Source organism: Pinus tabuliformis, chromosome 1_1, assembly GCF_031772625.1.
Source record: "Pinus tabuliformis cultivar Carrire ecotype Pingquan chromosome 1_1, CPIR1, whole genome shotgun sequence".
In the NCBI taxonomy this organism is placed as follows: Eukaryota; Viridiplantae; Streptophyta; class Pinopsida; order Pinales; family Pinaceae; genus Pinus; species Pinus tabuliformis.
In genome coordinates, this window is record NC_142297.1 from 988,833,511 (window position 1) to 988,849,913 (window position 16,403).

Consider the following 16,403-nt stretch of genomic DNA (forward strand, 5'->3'; position numbering starts at 1 on the left):
ATATACTAAAATGATTTTTTTTTTTTGGGCATGTTATGCTTTGATGTTCTTTAGTGATGAAAGCATTGAAGTGGATATATGTTAATTTCATATATGTGGCTGCAATAAAAATGTAGGTGGGCGCTAGGGTATGTTGAAAGACGTTGATGATATTTTAAGTGGAAGGAGTATTCTTACAACCAGACAATGGATATTTACCAAGTTCTCATATTCAAAGAGAGACTGATTGGAAATTTGGTGGCCGGGATTATTTTTCCAGGCTTTCTCAGTCGTAAGTATTAAGATATTGTTTAAAAATTAATTACGTTGCAATATGGACATTAGATTTCACTGAAAAGTACATCGGACAATCACTTGAAAAATCAAATATTGATATAGGGTACTTTAAACTCGTAATGGATAGGTGTGGCCTCAATTTGCAAACAAAAATGAAAGAAGTGACAACAATACAATTTTATGAGAAAATATTTATTGATGTATAGTCCTAATATGGAGATAAATATTAAGAATTAAATGTGTTGATAATATATTCATGAAAGCACCCCTCTCAATTCATTACATATAGGTCAAACGACCTTATAAAAGAATTCTATATAGGACAAACGTAAGATAATTGGCTTATACATGTTTTATTTCCATTTCCTAAGACACTTCATCATTATTGAATTTAGGCTTCTGTGATCCATATCAATTTTGAGAAGAATCTTTGGCGAAAATCACATAGAGATAATTTTGTCGACGTTTTCGAACGAACCAGTATGGTTCATCGTATCAAAGAGAAACATGAATACATTTGAATGTTCATTAGAACATGCATTTCATTGTAATGGATGGATTTTTTTGGTAGATTTGATTACAAGAGCATTGCAACTTTTCAATTCAACTTGGATATTATTTTTTATGAATCAATTTGTGTTTTTTTTTATTTTTTCCAAAATTTTCGGGAATTGAAAATTATATCTATATACATTTTTTATTATTATTTGTAATCATTTTCACTTGTAAATTTATTATAGGAAGGATTTATTTTTGTAATATGTACATATATACATTTTAATTTACATTCTTAAATGAATTATTTATCATTAAAATCATCTTATACGATCCATTGAGGCAAAAGTTACTTTTTTTTTTTTCTATTTACTTATATTCATTAATATTGATCCATTGAGACAAAAGTTATTTTTTTTTTTTTTAATTTCTATTTACTTATATTCATTAATATTCATATATAAATATGAAATATAAATATCAAATGGGAATTTTGAAATAATGCTCAATATAAATAATGGTACAAATCTTACTAATAAAATTATAGATGATTTATTTGATAAATGTTATGCACACTATTTAGTCGAATAGGAAATGGGGCATCGGTAATAGGCCATAGGTGAATAATTTGTAATTTTTGAAACATAAGAGTTATGATTCTCAATCCATTTTTTTTTAGAAATTTTTATACATTTAAATAAGTTAATATTCGTAATTGTAATCATATTATATTGTAAACAAAAAATTCTTAAAGTCAATTTTTTTACTTTTAATTGTTTGTAAAATGCATTAATATAAGTGTATAAATGTGATATATAATTTTGAAAATCAAACTCTTTTGGAAATAAATTTTGATTTTTTAAAGAAGACATATAATTAATTGATATGGATTGCTAAGTGGAGTGTAAAGGTTCCATTGGACATGTATCATAGATGATTGATGTCTTTGAGCTTTTTGAAGGCTAAGGAATATCATTTTACTGTCCAATGATAACTTTTTATAAATTTATATTTTTAAATAAAATGAAATTATACCATATGACACAATAACACACAAAATTATGTTATCAACTTTTAATTATTTATAATGATTAATATGAACGCATTAATGTGATAAACAATAGCCATTAATTATGAATTATTTCTTCCATAAACAAGTATTAGAATTTATTCATAATAAGTGTTAAGCAAACTATTTCGACTAGTGGGAAATGAGACATAGATTAATGACTTCAAACTCTTTCCAACTTTAAGGCAGTGGATTTTTAATTCGTAACTCTTTCTAACTTAGATGTGCTCTCAAATAAATTTCTTATGTATGAAGTCATTTCATATGAGTCCAAAAATTAGTAAATCATTTCTTGACATTCATTTTCCTAACACATGGTTTAATAAGAGTGTATAAATGTAACATTGTTGTTTTCGAAATTAAACTTCATATAAAACAAAATGTTTTTTCATAATAAAACATGAAATAATTAATTGATAATTAATGTTAAGTGGACTATTCAGCTTAATTATGAGAGGGGTCGTAAATGGAAGTATTTAAATAGTTTCCATCAAATGACATTTGATTTTGCCATCCACATTAACAATTTTTAAAGAAATTATTTCTAATAGAAATAATGTGATAGAAGCCGACAAAACATTAACCTATTTATTGAATTTGGTTTAGTTATATGCACTGATACAAGTTAGAAAATGTCTTTCATTTTTTAAATTATTTAAGATCATAATGTAAGTAAAGATATTTTTTTACAAAATTTCATAACTTTTTTTAACTATGTATTACTAAATCAATTACTTATACATGCAATCATATCATATAGCTCAATAAGTCATGAATGTGTTTGTTTAATTTTCAATTATTATCATGTGGTTTGATATTAGTGCATAAATGTGCCATTGTTGTTGTTTTTCAAGCAAATCTTTACATAAAAGAAAATGATTTTCCCAATAAAACATGGAATAATTAATTGATAATGAGTGTTAAGGGGACTATTCAATCTCCTTCAATACATTAGATATAAATGGATGCCTTCAAAAATTTTGCACCATAATATGACATTTGATTTTCCCATGAATATTAACATTTTTTAAATTTCAATTTTTAAATACTTTATTTGTAGTTCATTGAACCTAACACATCATGAAGTTATTTATTGAATTATATTTAGCTATACGTTTCCATAATACATGACTATAAATGTAATGTATTATTGAAATAAAGCTCTCACTATAATTAAATATACAAATTTTACAAAATAAATAATTCATAACTAATTCATAATGCGTCCTAAATGGTCTATTTTTACTTTTCATTGATAAGATATTATAACTATGTATTATTATATCAATAATTCATATTTACAGTCATCTCATATAAGTCAATAAGTCAAATATAATTTATTACTTACATTTTCCTATCATGTGGTTTAATATCAGTTTATAAATGTGGCATTGTTGTTTCTGAAATTAAAAGACATGTAAAAAATCCTTTACCAATAAACTATGAAATAATTATGTGATAATGAGTGCTAAGTGGAATTTTGAGGCTGACTCAAGAGAATGGTCACAGATGGATGTCTATAACAATTTTTTTATAATTTATAATTAATTGATAATGAATCCTAAATGAACTTTCAAAAATTTATAATTATTCGATAATTATTTCTAAGTGATATATGTGGTTTGAAACTCCTCTTGGTGATTTCCAAAGTTAGTAAAGGGGCTTTGGAAAATTAGAATAAAATCATATTTTACTTAGTAATATTTTAGTAGAATAATTCCATTACAGATTTTGCAAGGGATGCACTCCATGCTAAATCTTACATTGAGATCCTTAGAGCATCACCATATTTTGATCAACAAATCCCTCCCTTAGTGGTTATGGGAGCCTTGGGGGTGAGAGAATTCAACGCAAGAAGTAGATTTCAATGACTTTGGTCTATCATCCATAATTATAATAACTTGGTTTGATGTTAGACATAATAATATTATTTAATTGATTCCTACTAAGATTTGCTCTCAAATCCTTACTCTGTATTGATATTCTTGTTCCTAGGAGTCCCATTATTGAGCGATTCATGGTCACTAATTGGTTTGACATTAATAAAAATATGTTTATTTTATCTTATATCAAGTTAATATGGTGATTTCACTTAGAGGTTCTATACCACCTAGTACGGAAAGAGCCCACATAAATATTTGCACCTGTAAATGTCAATGTTTAGTAGGATGTGGGGAGTTCCTTGCTAAATGCTCACTAGTTAAGATAAGCTTGAGCTAGTCATTTGATGGGTTTAATAATGGTGGATTCCAATCCCATGGCATTATATAGACCATGGTATTTTTTCGTGGTATATTTTATGATAAATCATAATTTTCCCGGAAATGATGAATCCTACTTAAAGGCTGGAGGAAATATATTATGAAATGTAAGAGTACTATCTTAGAAGCATCTTAGCTCTGAAATTGATCCCTCTTAGCGAATGGTAGATCTGTATATATGATGGATCTATGCTAGTTTCTAGAATAATTAAAATTGTTGATGATGTCCTTGAGTTGGTTTTTATTGTTAAAATAATAAATTTAAACAAAATATCAGTCTTTTGTAATATTTTCTATCATTTCTTATAAAATATTATGAAACTGCTAAATTATATAATAAAATACGATACTCAACATAAAGAAAATTACTAATATTACCTAAAATTAAAATTGTTATGGAAACAAACATACTAGTATAATTCTACCATTAAATAATTTTTTATGGACACCTTTAAAAAATTGTGCCTTCTATTGGAATAATAACTGAACCTCACAAGTGTCATATTTACTATATCAGACTATAATTAAATTGGTTAATAACATTAATATAAAGAGTATTCTTGTCATCAATTAATATTAAACTTTTTAATAGGAACCATAAATAATAATAGAAGATATAATGAAAGGGTTCCAATATTAACACATCAAAGGTTTACAATTGCAAATTTATATAAATTTGTTTTATATATTTTTTCAAGCTAATTTTATCACAAAAAATGGTGAATAGATACATTTGATGTAGTGAACTAACTGATTTCAAATTTAATCCAATTAAAGTTCTAAATTCTAGATCCACTGAATAATTCCAAATTTAATGAAATCTTTTTGTTGTTCAAGTCCTTATACTAGAATTTTGAAATATGTGTTTAAAGTGGAGAAATACAAATAACGCTTAGTAACAAAAGGATTTTTCCAAAGTGTCGAATTTTCCTCTTGATAAACTAACCTCTATTGGATTTATTTTGATTGTTTTTTCCAAATGTTGATGTTGAGATAGAGAAAATCAATGTGAAGAAAAAACTTCTCCATCGGCATCCAAAAGGATAAATCTATGTGAAGTCATGATAGGGTTTTATAGTGAATGGAAATAAAGAGTTGGCTTGCAAGTTAAACAGGTCCTTACATGAGCTGAAACAATATTCAAGGATGTTGTATTACAAGTTCGATACTTGTATATTGGGACTTAGAATATAAGTAAACGAACAAGATGAATCGGTGTATTTCAACGTAGTTGGTGACAATTGTTTTTATGCGATCTTACATTTTCATGACTTGCAGGTTTTTTTGGAAACAAAGAAATCTTCAAGAATGTCAAAATTCAATTTTGTTCTAAATTCCATATGAAATCTCATATGCCTTTGTTCTAATTGTCAAATGACGAGGGCATGTAATTGGAGAACAACATTGAATGCACCAAGAGGAGAATCCCACAAGAGCAAATACAAGTGCACAACATGTCATACTCCGCTATTCTACAAGATTTTTTTTATATACTATAGATACCACTCTCTGTCACTTATTAATTGGGATCCTTTTTGGCTGATTTACTTCAAGGAATAACGATGGAGGTATAATATTCCATACAGTTCAACGTTGTATTTCCTTTATATGCAATAATATCATTTACATGGTTTCCCTAAACAACACAAATAAAGTCTCACCACACACTCATGTGTATTACTATAACTTCATTGGTGAGATATTTGTGGTGTACTTATGTATCCTAGTATGTGCACTTTCCTAATGTGCTATTAGTTTTCTAAATAACTTTAATTAACATATCCTTATGCTCGATATAATGATTATGATCAACTATATCGATAGTCTAATTATTTCATCTATGTCATGTTCTATTGTTATATCCATGGCATGGAAATTGATGCAAAGTGCAGTACCATTGGTGTTGCATGACGACTCTCATCACGCCACGTCCCTGTCATCGCATGACATTCACATGGGATGGAGGTTGGCTATCAGATTGATGTTAAGTAAAGGACTCAGATTTACCGAGGTTATCTAACAGTGGTGGTTTGGCTTGCAAACGCTAAACCCTCATTATCTTTTGTCTACCTTCTCATTTGAGCGTCGCTTCTCAGTGACACAGTATATGGATACCTGGAGAGAGTTTTACCAGTGAGGCATGGGAAATTAACATATTCATTGTGGGAGAGATATGTCAACTCACCCAGACATTGTTTCACACCTGGACTTGCACCACGATCTCAGCATCGAGGTTTAACATTGGTATCATGGAAATGAGTTTTGGATTAGAACCTAGTACATTTTCTCGGCACTTTAGTGGTATGTCCTTGTCGCACACTTCTCAGCTCTAGCTATTGGTAAAACCTTCACCCTGGCTTTATATATAGGTTATCTTGTTTTATATTCCAGCTCTATCCTTTCACGCACCCACTACATACTTCTCTTAACATGCTAACCTCTGTAATTTTTTTTCTTGTACGTGGGTTTCTTCAATGATTTAACCCAGGTCAAAACCTTCGAAGTAATCTTCGGTATTGTTTACATGACGTCTTATATAAGGAGTTTTTTGAATTTCTCTGGGTTCTTTTCTACCCTCTTGATTTAATGTGATTAGTTGCATTGTAAAGGGGTGTTATTATCAGCACCACAAGCTTGGTTCAATGCTTATTTCAGGAAACTGGTGCTCATAGGTAAAATTTGTCTTTAACTTCATTTGTTTCTTTGTTAATTGAGATTTCACTCTACACATGAACAAATTATGAACTCCTTTTGTTATTAGATAACTTGGATTAGGGCGACTCCCAAAAATGTCTATGTGACCTTTGTTTTGGCTCAGTATCCTTAGCCTATGCATGATGAAAATTAATTTTGAGCACACCCTGTCAGGTATTTCCTGTGTATCCTCCTCACACTCTCCTCAACCTTAGTGTTTTCTTAATGTTGTCCAACACAATCATTTTAATATTAATATAAATCTAGTGTTTCCCTTCCATCTGCAAAGGAGTTTTCCCAAATTTCGCTTCTACACCTAATAAGTTTTTCTTTTGCTTTGATGGGTATATAGCTTGTGAAAAAGTTTTCCGAATTATCTTCCTTGGTTACATTTCCAATGATTTTCGGTGTAATGTGACATCTACAAGTATGGATACTCGCACTATTTACCAGTAATAGTGCTTCAGTTGTCACTATCAAAACTACCTGGCTAATACCCTCATTCTGTTCCAGATTGAGGATGCCTCTGAGATTCAAGGTCAGTTCATTTTCCCCCACCCTCGTGATGGGTCTTATAATAGTCTTCCTCTAAAATTATATTGGGTTATGTTTGAATTTTTATCGCTAGCTATCCTGATTAGTATACATATGTAATTGTTTAAAGGGTGAAATACCCCTTTAAATACACTTGTATGAATTGCCCCTCGGAGTAATTATTCCATAGATTTTTCTAGTATTTTTCTATATATGGTTACTATATTATGGATTCACCAACCATGATTTTAAAATTTGTATATTTTTCAATGCTTATTACATGATTGGTTTCCTTTTTAGTCCCTTCCTGGACTATAGAGATCGATCGATTGTTGACTTCCTATTAATTCACTTTGACTTAATAATATTACCGGTACATTTGAGGTTCAAACCTATGTTTTAAAAAAAATGATGGGCTCAACCAATTTTTATCCAATGTTTCTATTTGGAGGTCTTATTGCTGGCCTTGCCTGCCCAGTGAGTGTAAGTTATTTTATCCTAAGTGTAGTGTTTTAAAGCAAAGGCCGATGAAGTTATTTTATGCAAAGTAATAAGGTTCGGGAAATTATTTTATACAATGTTTTTGTAACTTAGTTTACACTTGTCACCATTGCGTGCTGACATGATTGTTTATAGTTGTCACCACCTGTCTTCTTATCTATCCATTCCACCGCCCTCCCGCTCCCTCTTGCCCCTCTTCATTCCATTGAAGGCAGATTGTCCACCGCCCTCCCGCTCCCTGTTGCCCCTCTTCATTCAATTGCACTCCCTGTTGCCCCTCTTCATTCCATTGCAGACAGATTTTCCATTGCAGTGCATCCACTCTTCATTCCCGTGTTGATCTTTGTCCAGGTGTGTTTTCTCTACGAGGATGAAGCATTTGGGATTATTGTAACATAAACGACCTCTAGCTTCCACTACAAAGACGTTGGGGCTGAATCAGTTTGCTGCTGCTGCAAACAAACTAAAGGTATGCTTTTACATATACTCAGTTTGTGTTTACATATATCTTCCCCTTTAAAGGTTTTTGGATCACTTTGTTGTTGTTGCAAACTGAACCCTCTAATTTTATAATGCTCCTCTGAGCAGTTTTCCTTAATGTGAGTTCTTTATTCTTTCTTCGGGTTGTAAAAGGAAGGCGAAACCAACTTAGCTGCTCCACCTAATTAGCTTTTCATGGTTGCTGCTCCACTTAATTAGCTTTTCATGGTTGTTGGCGGGTGTGAGTGAGCTACACTTTCCCATGGTGGGTTGGGAAATTTTTGTTGGTGGTTTGTTTCAGGGTTTTGTGTGAATAATGACGATTTTCCATATGAGTCTATCCGTGCACAATTAATTCGATGCCTTGGATTGCTCATGAAAATGAGAATGGCACGTTTACTTGCACAGATAACAAGTACGGGTGATTGTCTGCTCGTTTTGACATCCTACGGGCCATGATATAGCAAGCATGGATTAACCTTCATTACAGGATTTCCATTGAAAATGTTGTTGGTTGGGTTTGCACTCGAATAACTTTCCTTCACTCGAATAAATTTCCTTATTCATGAATTCTAGAAGATTGTCCAAGGATTTGAACGCTGGACATGTTCCCATGTCTACTTCAGGATCAAGATGACGAGGATATGGGGATATAACTTTGGGATGATCAGTTGCTTTGGGTGTGTAGAATAGAACTATGCAGAAAATATATATTTGCAGGAGTGTTAATTTTACTTCCATTACATGTCTATGTGATTCTGTAAATAATTTTTTTAAACATCAAATTTTTTACAATTCATGTGCAGAATGACAGAGAGGAAGATAATTTTTTTAGCTTCCAACTTCACTAACCTTAGAAAAGTTACCGGATGTGTAGAATACAAGAGTTCCTCCCTCACTAAATGAGGGTGCTAGCAGTTCAAGCGCTTAGAGTACGATTAGTGAAGAAGAATTTGTTCTAATTCATTTCTAGAACCACCTGCCTAAGAGGAATTGGGTATTGAGTCGGAAGAAGATTAATCTATAAGTACTCATTATTTTCCTGTTAATATAAATGGTAAAATACCTATGATCATCAATCGTAGGAGCGTGGACGAGAAACTCATCCATGGTTTTCCCTACCTAGATTTTTTCGGAGCTTGAGTTGTGCTATATATTTTTTTTACCACCCATTGACTAAGTGGTTGGAAACAAGGGTCGTGACTCGAACTCACCTTATTGATCAAGCAGAATCAAAGGCGCTTGGTCACCCAGCAGCTCCTCCACCACAAACTTCCATTGCAAGCATCCACCCAAATGGTTGAATCTCCTTCTAGAGTCTTTCTAAAATTGTCCTGAAGAAATGATTCAAGGCAGTGGGGGCACGTGGAATGTATCCAAGGCCATATGTCACCAAATGTTTGTTTATTTTTATTTCATTTATTTTTATTTCTAACAAATAAATAACTAACATAAAAACATATGCAAATTTATATAAAATAAAAATTAATATGATTAAATAAATTGAAGTAATTTCTTTTTAGTTGTCGTATATGGTGCATGGTTGGATATTCAAATATGGTATGGTTGTTTTATGAGGTATACATGTCGATGGGTTAGTTTCCCGAGAGCGAGGTCAAAGGTATCGCTTTCTATACCAAGTATAGCGAAGGAGGAATGGTCATATACTTTCGGTGCGATGGAGCTGGACTTGCTACTATAACTGATACTTTGGAACAACAACAATGAACAATATTCCTTATTGTTTTTGGAACAACAACAATGAACAATATTCCTTATTGTTTCAAAGCTTGCGGAAAATTAGAAATATGGACAATATGTAAGTCCACCACTCTCATATATAGATACAACATTATCTTGTATAAATTCCTAAGCCCTCTAGACATGAAATAGACACGTAAACATTGAGCTATGGCAGGTGATGAGATAAAATGATTAGATGGCCGATGTAGCCCGTTCTCGTTGTCTCAACACTTTGTGACCTTAGATTATCTGTTCTCATTGTTGCGAGTAAGCTTGAATGGCTTTTCAAACCTTCTTACTCTGCTTTTGCAGGCTATGACTTAGATTCTGTATTTATTTTTAGTAATCATCGATATTTTATTGTGTACTTTCTTTTTGCAATTTTTTTTATTGTGCGGAAGAAAAATAGTGTTATGTAAAGCTTTTGAATGTGTAAAATAGTGTTATGTAAGGCTTTTGAATGTGTAAAATAATGTCATGCAAATTGTAGATTGTTTATATTTCACATTTTTTTTCGTCATGCCTGAAACAGACCCCTTGAGAAAGACCCGCATCTCCGCTCACTGACGTTCGCTCTTAGCTACTGCTCCGGGAATGACACTCTTTGGGAATGAGGGTGTTAACTCTAACTGACGTTCGCTTAGCTACCGCTAACTGACGTTCACTCTTAGCTAAGGTAAGGCCTAACCTAAACCCCAAAATGTCCAGTCATGGTGTTTCTGGGTTTGACGCTATCTAAGGCACCCCAAAATGTCCAGTCATGGTGTTTCTGGGTTTGACGCTATCTAGGGCTTTGAATGTGTAAAATAATGTCATGCAAACTGCAGATTGTTTATATTTCACATTCTTTTTCGTCATGCAAAGTGTAGATTGTTTATATTCCGCAAAGTGTAGATTGTTTATATTTCACATAATTTTTGTTGTTTTCGTCCGGCAACACCTCAAGTTCTGGCAAGTGATTTTAATCATCAAACCATGAATCGTAATGGAAGTGGAGACTATGGATATTATGTGCATAAAGTTGTAGTGGGTCAATTTGCATAAAATATAAAAACAATTATTAGAAATTAAATTTCTAATAATTACATGGTAAAAATTTCTAATAATTACATGTGAAATTAAATACTTCGTCACTCTAATAATTAAATAATTACTAATTAAATAATTACAAATTACTAATTAAATAATTACATGGTAAGAAGTGAAATTAAATACTTCGTCACTCTAATAATTAAATAATTACATGGTAAGAAGTGAAATTAAATACTTCGTCACTTTCAAACTATGAATTGTAATGGAAATTCATGGAGACTATAGAGATTATGTCCATTGAATAGTAATAAAAATGGAGACTATGGAGATTATATGCATAATGTTTTTGTGGATCAATTTGCATAAAATATAATAATTATTATAATTATTAGAAATTAAATAGTTGCATAGCAAAAACTGAAATTAGATAAACTAAATTTTTGTTTCAAGAGCGAGAATTGCTACATAAATACTAAATAAAAAACTTAATCATCAAAACCTTATTAATACATACCTCATATATTGGATACGTCAGTCTAAGATTAACATAAATTAATATTATGTATAGTTAATTGATTCTATTGTCTTTGAATCTATTAAATAATTTTATTGTCTTTAAATCAATGAAGATTAACATATAACATAAATTAATACTATATATAGTTAATTGATTCTATTGTCTTTGAATCTATTAAATAATTCTATTGTCTTTAAATCAATGAATTATATGTACAGGGAAAAGGAAAGAGGCAACGAAACCGTCATTCTTGCAATATTCCAGGCAAGGGAATGAATGATTTATATGTACAGAGAAAAGGAAAGAGGTAATGAAAGAGTCATTCTTGCAATATTCGAGGCAAGGGAATGAATGGTTGAGAGTTATTAAGAGTTTCTACTTACAACATTTGCATTTAAAATTTGTATCAATAGTTTTTTTTATTGCATGTAGATATGTATCCGTACGGCTATATATCATTTCCTGACCATTGGATTTAAACGGTTATATATCATATTTATTTCGGGAGCATTAGATTTCAATGGCTATATATCATATCTATTTCTGGAGCATTGGATTTAAATGGCTATGGATTTAAATGGCATTGGAATTTTCTAACTGAAACTCATGCATTCATTCCATGCAGGATGCAAGCTTATATAAGACACGGTCGAGTGTTGGAAGCATTTCTCAATTCCAAAATAGAGCTTGAATGGAATATCGTATGCATATTATTGCATGCTTGCCCGTGGTATCATTGAGTGATTATAAAGATGGCAACAGTTTTGTTTTCAACTTTCCATCATCATAAAAGTTTTAGAGATAAGAATGCAAAATAGTGCCCCAATTTACTTTCAATGATTTTAAAGATAGATTGTTGTTCCAGGATCTTAGCATCAGTGCTGGACGATCTCCGTTGCTTCAGTTTGGCCCTTCATTGCTTGGTTGTTTAGATTGGTTCGATGGATTGGCAGACTAGATTATTTTAGGGTAGGCTTATTCTCAATGTATCATTAACACCTTGAGGGAATTAGAGCAGTCCTATATAGAGGGTTTTGAACCCAGGTCTTCACATTAATACAAGCTCGATCTGTTAGATAACTAATAACTTAAACAGCGATTCTACATGCGGAAAGAACTGAAAAGAATCACTGAAACTTAATACCCAGGGATATGGGTTACCTCCAGCCATTGGTGATGTTTTGATGAAGGCCACAGTCCACTTGCCTGCTACTTCTTCAGCACTCCAGCTTCAATCCAAGCAAAAGAAAAAGAACACAAGAATTCTGAAGGCACTTCCAAGCTCTGCTATCTCAGCTAGATGGTGTAGAACTGAAGGGGGTTTGAGATATGAGCTTGGGGACCAAACAGATGAACATATAGCTAAGCTTCCATCAAGCTTCTAAAAGCTATGTGTTAGAAAAACCACAAATCAAGGTAGAGATCAGATCAAAGTAATGGACCACTTTAGTAGCTCCCAATTATAAATTTAGTAATTGCAGTTGATTTTCTTAACTTAAGGAAACTACTGCAGTTGGTTTCCATAAGTTAAGAAAAGCTGCAACTCCATAAATCAAGGTAGCTTTTGTGTAAAATCAATGGAGCTTAACATTCTCCCACTTGGTCCATACTTCCAAACTTAATGTCTCAAAAACCATTGACAATCTTTATTAAGTAATAGATACATGAATCATGGCGATAAGTCCTCTTATGACGAGTATTATCTTCCATGTATTACTATGCATTTATTCTTATTATAATTTATGTGGCAACAATATCTTAATGAATAAACCTTATGTTTATTCTTGGTCCTTCTTAAATGAATTTTCTCAAATCAACTTAAGGTGCACATAAATATGAGAAAAAACATCACAATAATTAAGAATTTCATTAACATTGTCCATACAATGAAAAACTGCATAATGGAACCAAGTCCCATATTCAATACATGATCCTTGAAATTAACTGTGGCATGCCCTTAGTCAAAGGATCATTGATCATTAACTCAGTGCTGACGTGCTCAATGACCACTTTATTTTCTTTAACACGTTCCCTTATAGCTAAAAACTTAATGTCGATGTGTTTATTTCGACTCCCACTTTTTTTTTTAGCCATAAAACCAGCAGCTGAATTATCACAATATATTCTCAATGGCTTAGATATAGAATCCATAATTCTAAGCCCAGAAATGAAATTCTTAAGCCATACACCATGTAAAGCAGCCTCAAACAGGATATACATAAGCATGTAGTCTTTGGTTCCTTAAAGGTACCTCATTACTTTCTTTGCAGCTCTCCAGTGGTCTAAACCTGGATCACTCTGACATTGTCCCAACATTCCCAATGGGAGCTACACTTGGTGAACAATCCTTCATCCGAAATCTCTCTAAAATTTTATTAATATAGGTTTCCTGTGACAGACCCAAGATGCCTCAAAATCTGTCTCTATGGATCTTAATGCCAATGACATAAGATGCCTCACCCATATCCTTCATATCAAAACTTTTAGAGAGGAATTGTCTCACCTCATGTAGCAAACCCTTATCATTGGTTGCTAGCAAAAAAGGTCATCCACATATAAAACAAGAAAACAAATTTTACTCCCACTAACCTTCAGGTATATACATTGATCCATAATGTTTTCTACAAAACCAAAAGAAGAAATTACACTATGGAATTTCAAATACCATTGGCGGGATGCTTGTTTTAAACCATACAATGACTTCTTGAGCTTGCAAACCAATTGCTCACCATGACTAGAGGGGAATCAATGAAGATGTGTTATTCATGAAGAAGTGTTATCAATCATTAATGAAGAAGTGTTATTAATCATCATCTTTTAGTGCCAGTGTGAACATGCATTGAATCATATGTGACATTGTTTTGTAAATTAATGCAGTAAAGACCATTAGACAAAATACCATTCCCAACATAATCAGATTTATAGAATAGACTGAAAGATTTTTTTCTGAAAAGTTTAAGGAATATCCAAAAGGTACAAGCCTTGAAACTGAGATCAAGTTTCTATAAAACTTGGAACATAAAAGGTATTTTCTAACTCCAAAACAAAACCACTACTTAAAGCTAAATAACATGTTCCTATAGCTTCCACATGTGAGCCCATCTTGTTTCCTGATAAGATGCTTTGCTCACTTCCCACTGGCTTCCTTAGGTTCTGCAAACCCTGCAAGGAATTCGAAATGTGAATTGTTGATCCAGAATCAATCCACCATGTGTTAATATTAACGTTAATCATATTAGATTCATAACAAACAAACGAGATTAAATTACCTTTCTCTGCAAGCCATTTCTGATATTTGGCGCATTCCTTCTTTATGTGTCCTTTCTTCTTACAGAAAAAACACTTGGAAACCTTCTTGATATCAGTTTGGGGAAGTGCTTTACCTTTCCCTTTCCGATTGGCTTGAGATTTTCCCTTTCCACGCGTTGCCAGCATTGCACTCTCTCCTAGTTCCATCACCAGTCTCTCTTCTTCTTGAACACACATGGTCATGAGTTCATTAATTGACCATTTATCCTTATGCATGTTGTATGAGATTTTGAAAGGTCCATATTGGTGCAAAAGGGTGTTCAAGATGTAGTGCACTAGGAAGGACTCCGATATTTCAACCTCGAGTTTCTTCAATTGAGCTACAGTGTCCCTTATCTGCATGATGTGCTCGCGCACACCTTTCACACTAGTGAGCCTTAGGGATGAGAATTTCATGATTAGGGTGCTTTCCAGTGCCTTGTCTGAAGAGACGAATTGTTCATCAATGGCCTTCAACAAGTCTCGGACCTTATCATGCTGATCAACGGAACCTCGAATACCAGCTGAAATTTTGGTCTTAATGAACATCATGCTTAGACGATTGGATCGCTCCCATCGTTCATAAAGCGCGACGTCCGCTGCAGTGCTGGTATTAGTGAGTGCCGATGGTTCATCCTTCCTGATAGCATAATCTATGTCCATCCACCCTAAATGAAGGAGAATCCTCTCCTTCCAAATCTTGTAGTTATCTCCCTTAAGTTCAGGAATGTCACAACGAATTTCAGAGAAATTTGCAGGTTGTACTGCTGCATCAAAAGGATCACATGCTTATGTTAAATTGAGGCTTAATAACTTTCATGTTTTACCAATGTAAATCATGCAAAAAAGAATTGAATCAAATGACATGAAAATTGCCTGTGGGCTAAATTTTCAATTCAAACAGACTCAATAAAACTTTTATGAACTTTTATGTTTTACCAATGTAAAACATGCTAAAAAAGAATTGAATCAAATGACATGAAAATTGCCTGTGGGCTAAATTTTCAATTCAAACAGATTCAATAAAACTTTATGATGATGCTAAAAAGAATTGAATCAAATGACATGAAAATTGCCTGTGGGCTAAATTTTCAATTCAAACAGATTCAATACAACTTTATGATAAAACTTATTAATTCATAACTCCTGTGGGTAGGTTATGAAATTTTATCCTAATTAATCACATAAATATAATAAAAATTCCTGTGGGATAAAATTTATTATATTCAGTGTAATTAATTACAATTTAATGTCTAAATAATCTTTATGTGATCTTGCCAATCAATATATAATTTTATTTAATTAAAGATGCTGTGGCTACTCTCTAATTAATTAAAATTACATGGATCACTAGACATTAATTTTGTTACATAAACAAAACTTAACCAGAGAGAAAATTAATGTTTACTGAAAGGAGTAAGTCAAAATGACATTTTAATAAACTCCATATAACTGTAATAATTCTCCAGCAAATTCAAAAGCAGGTTAAAGCAGTCAGTATGATTAAAAATTG

At 32.1% G+C, this 16,403-nt stretch overlaps 1 long non-coding RNA gene across 2 annotated transcripts; it reads left to right on the top strand.

The window, feature by feature from the left end:
- Window positions 1-8,031: 8,031 nt before the first annotated feature.
- Window positions 8,032-12,544, top strand: LOC149217858 (uncharacterized). 2 transcript variants are annotated; one of them, XR_016250698.1, is made up of 4 exons: window positions 8,032-8,299; window positions 11,821-11,909; window positions 12,228-12,332; window positions 12,468-12,544. It is a non-coding gene; the product is annotated as an uncharacterized LOC149217858 (long non-coding RNA). The 2 variants fall into 2 exon arrangements; XR_016250697.1 differs by lacking the exon at window positions 8,032-8,299 and adding an exon at window positions 10,568-10,729.
- Window positions 12,545-16,403: the final 3,859 nt, after the last annotated feature.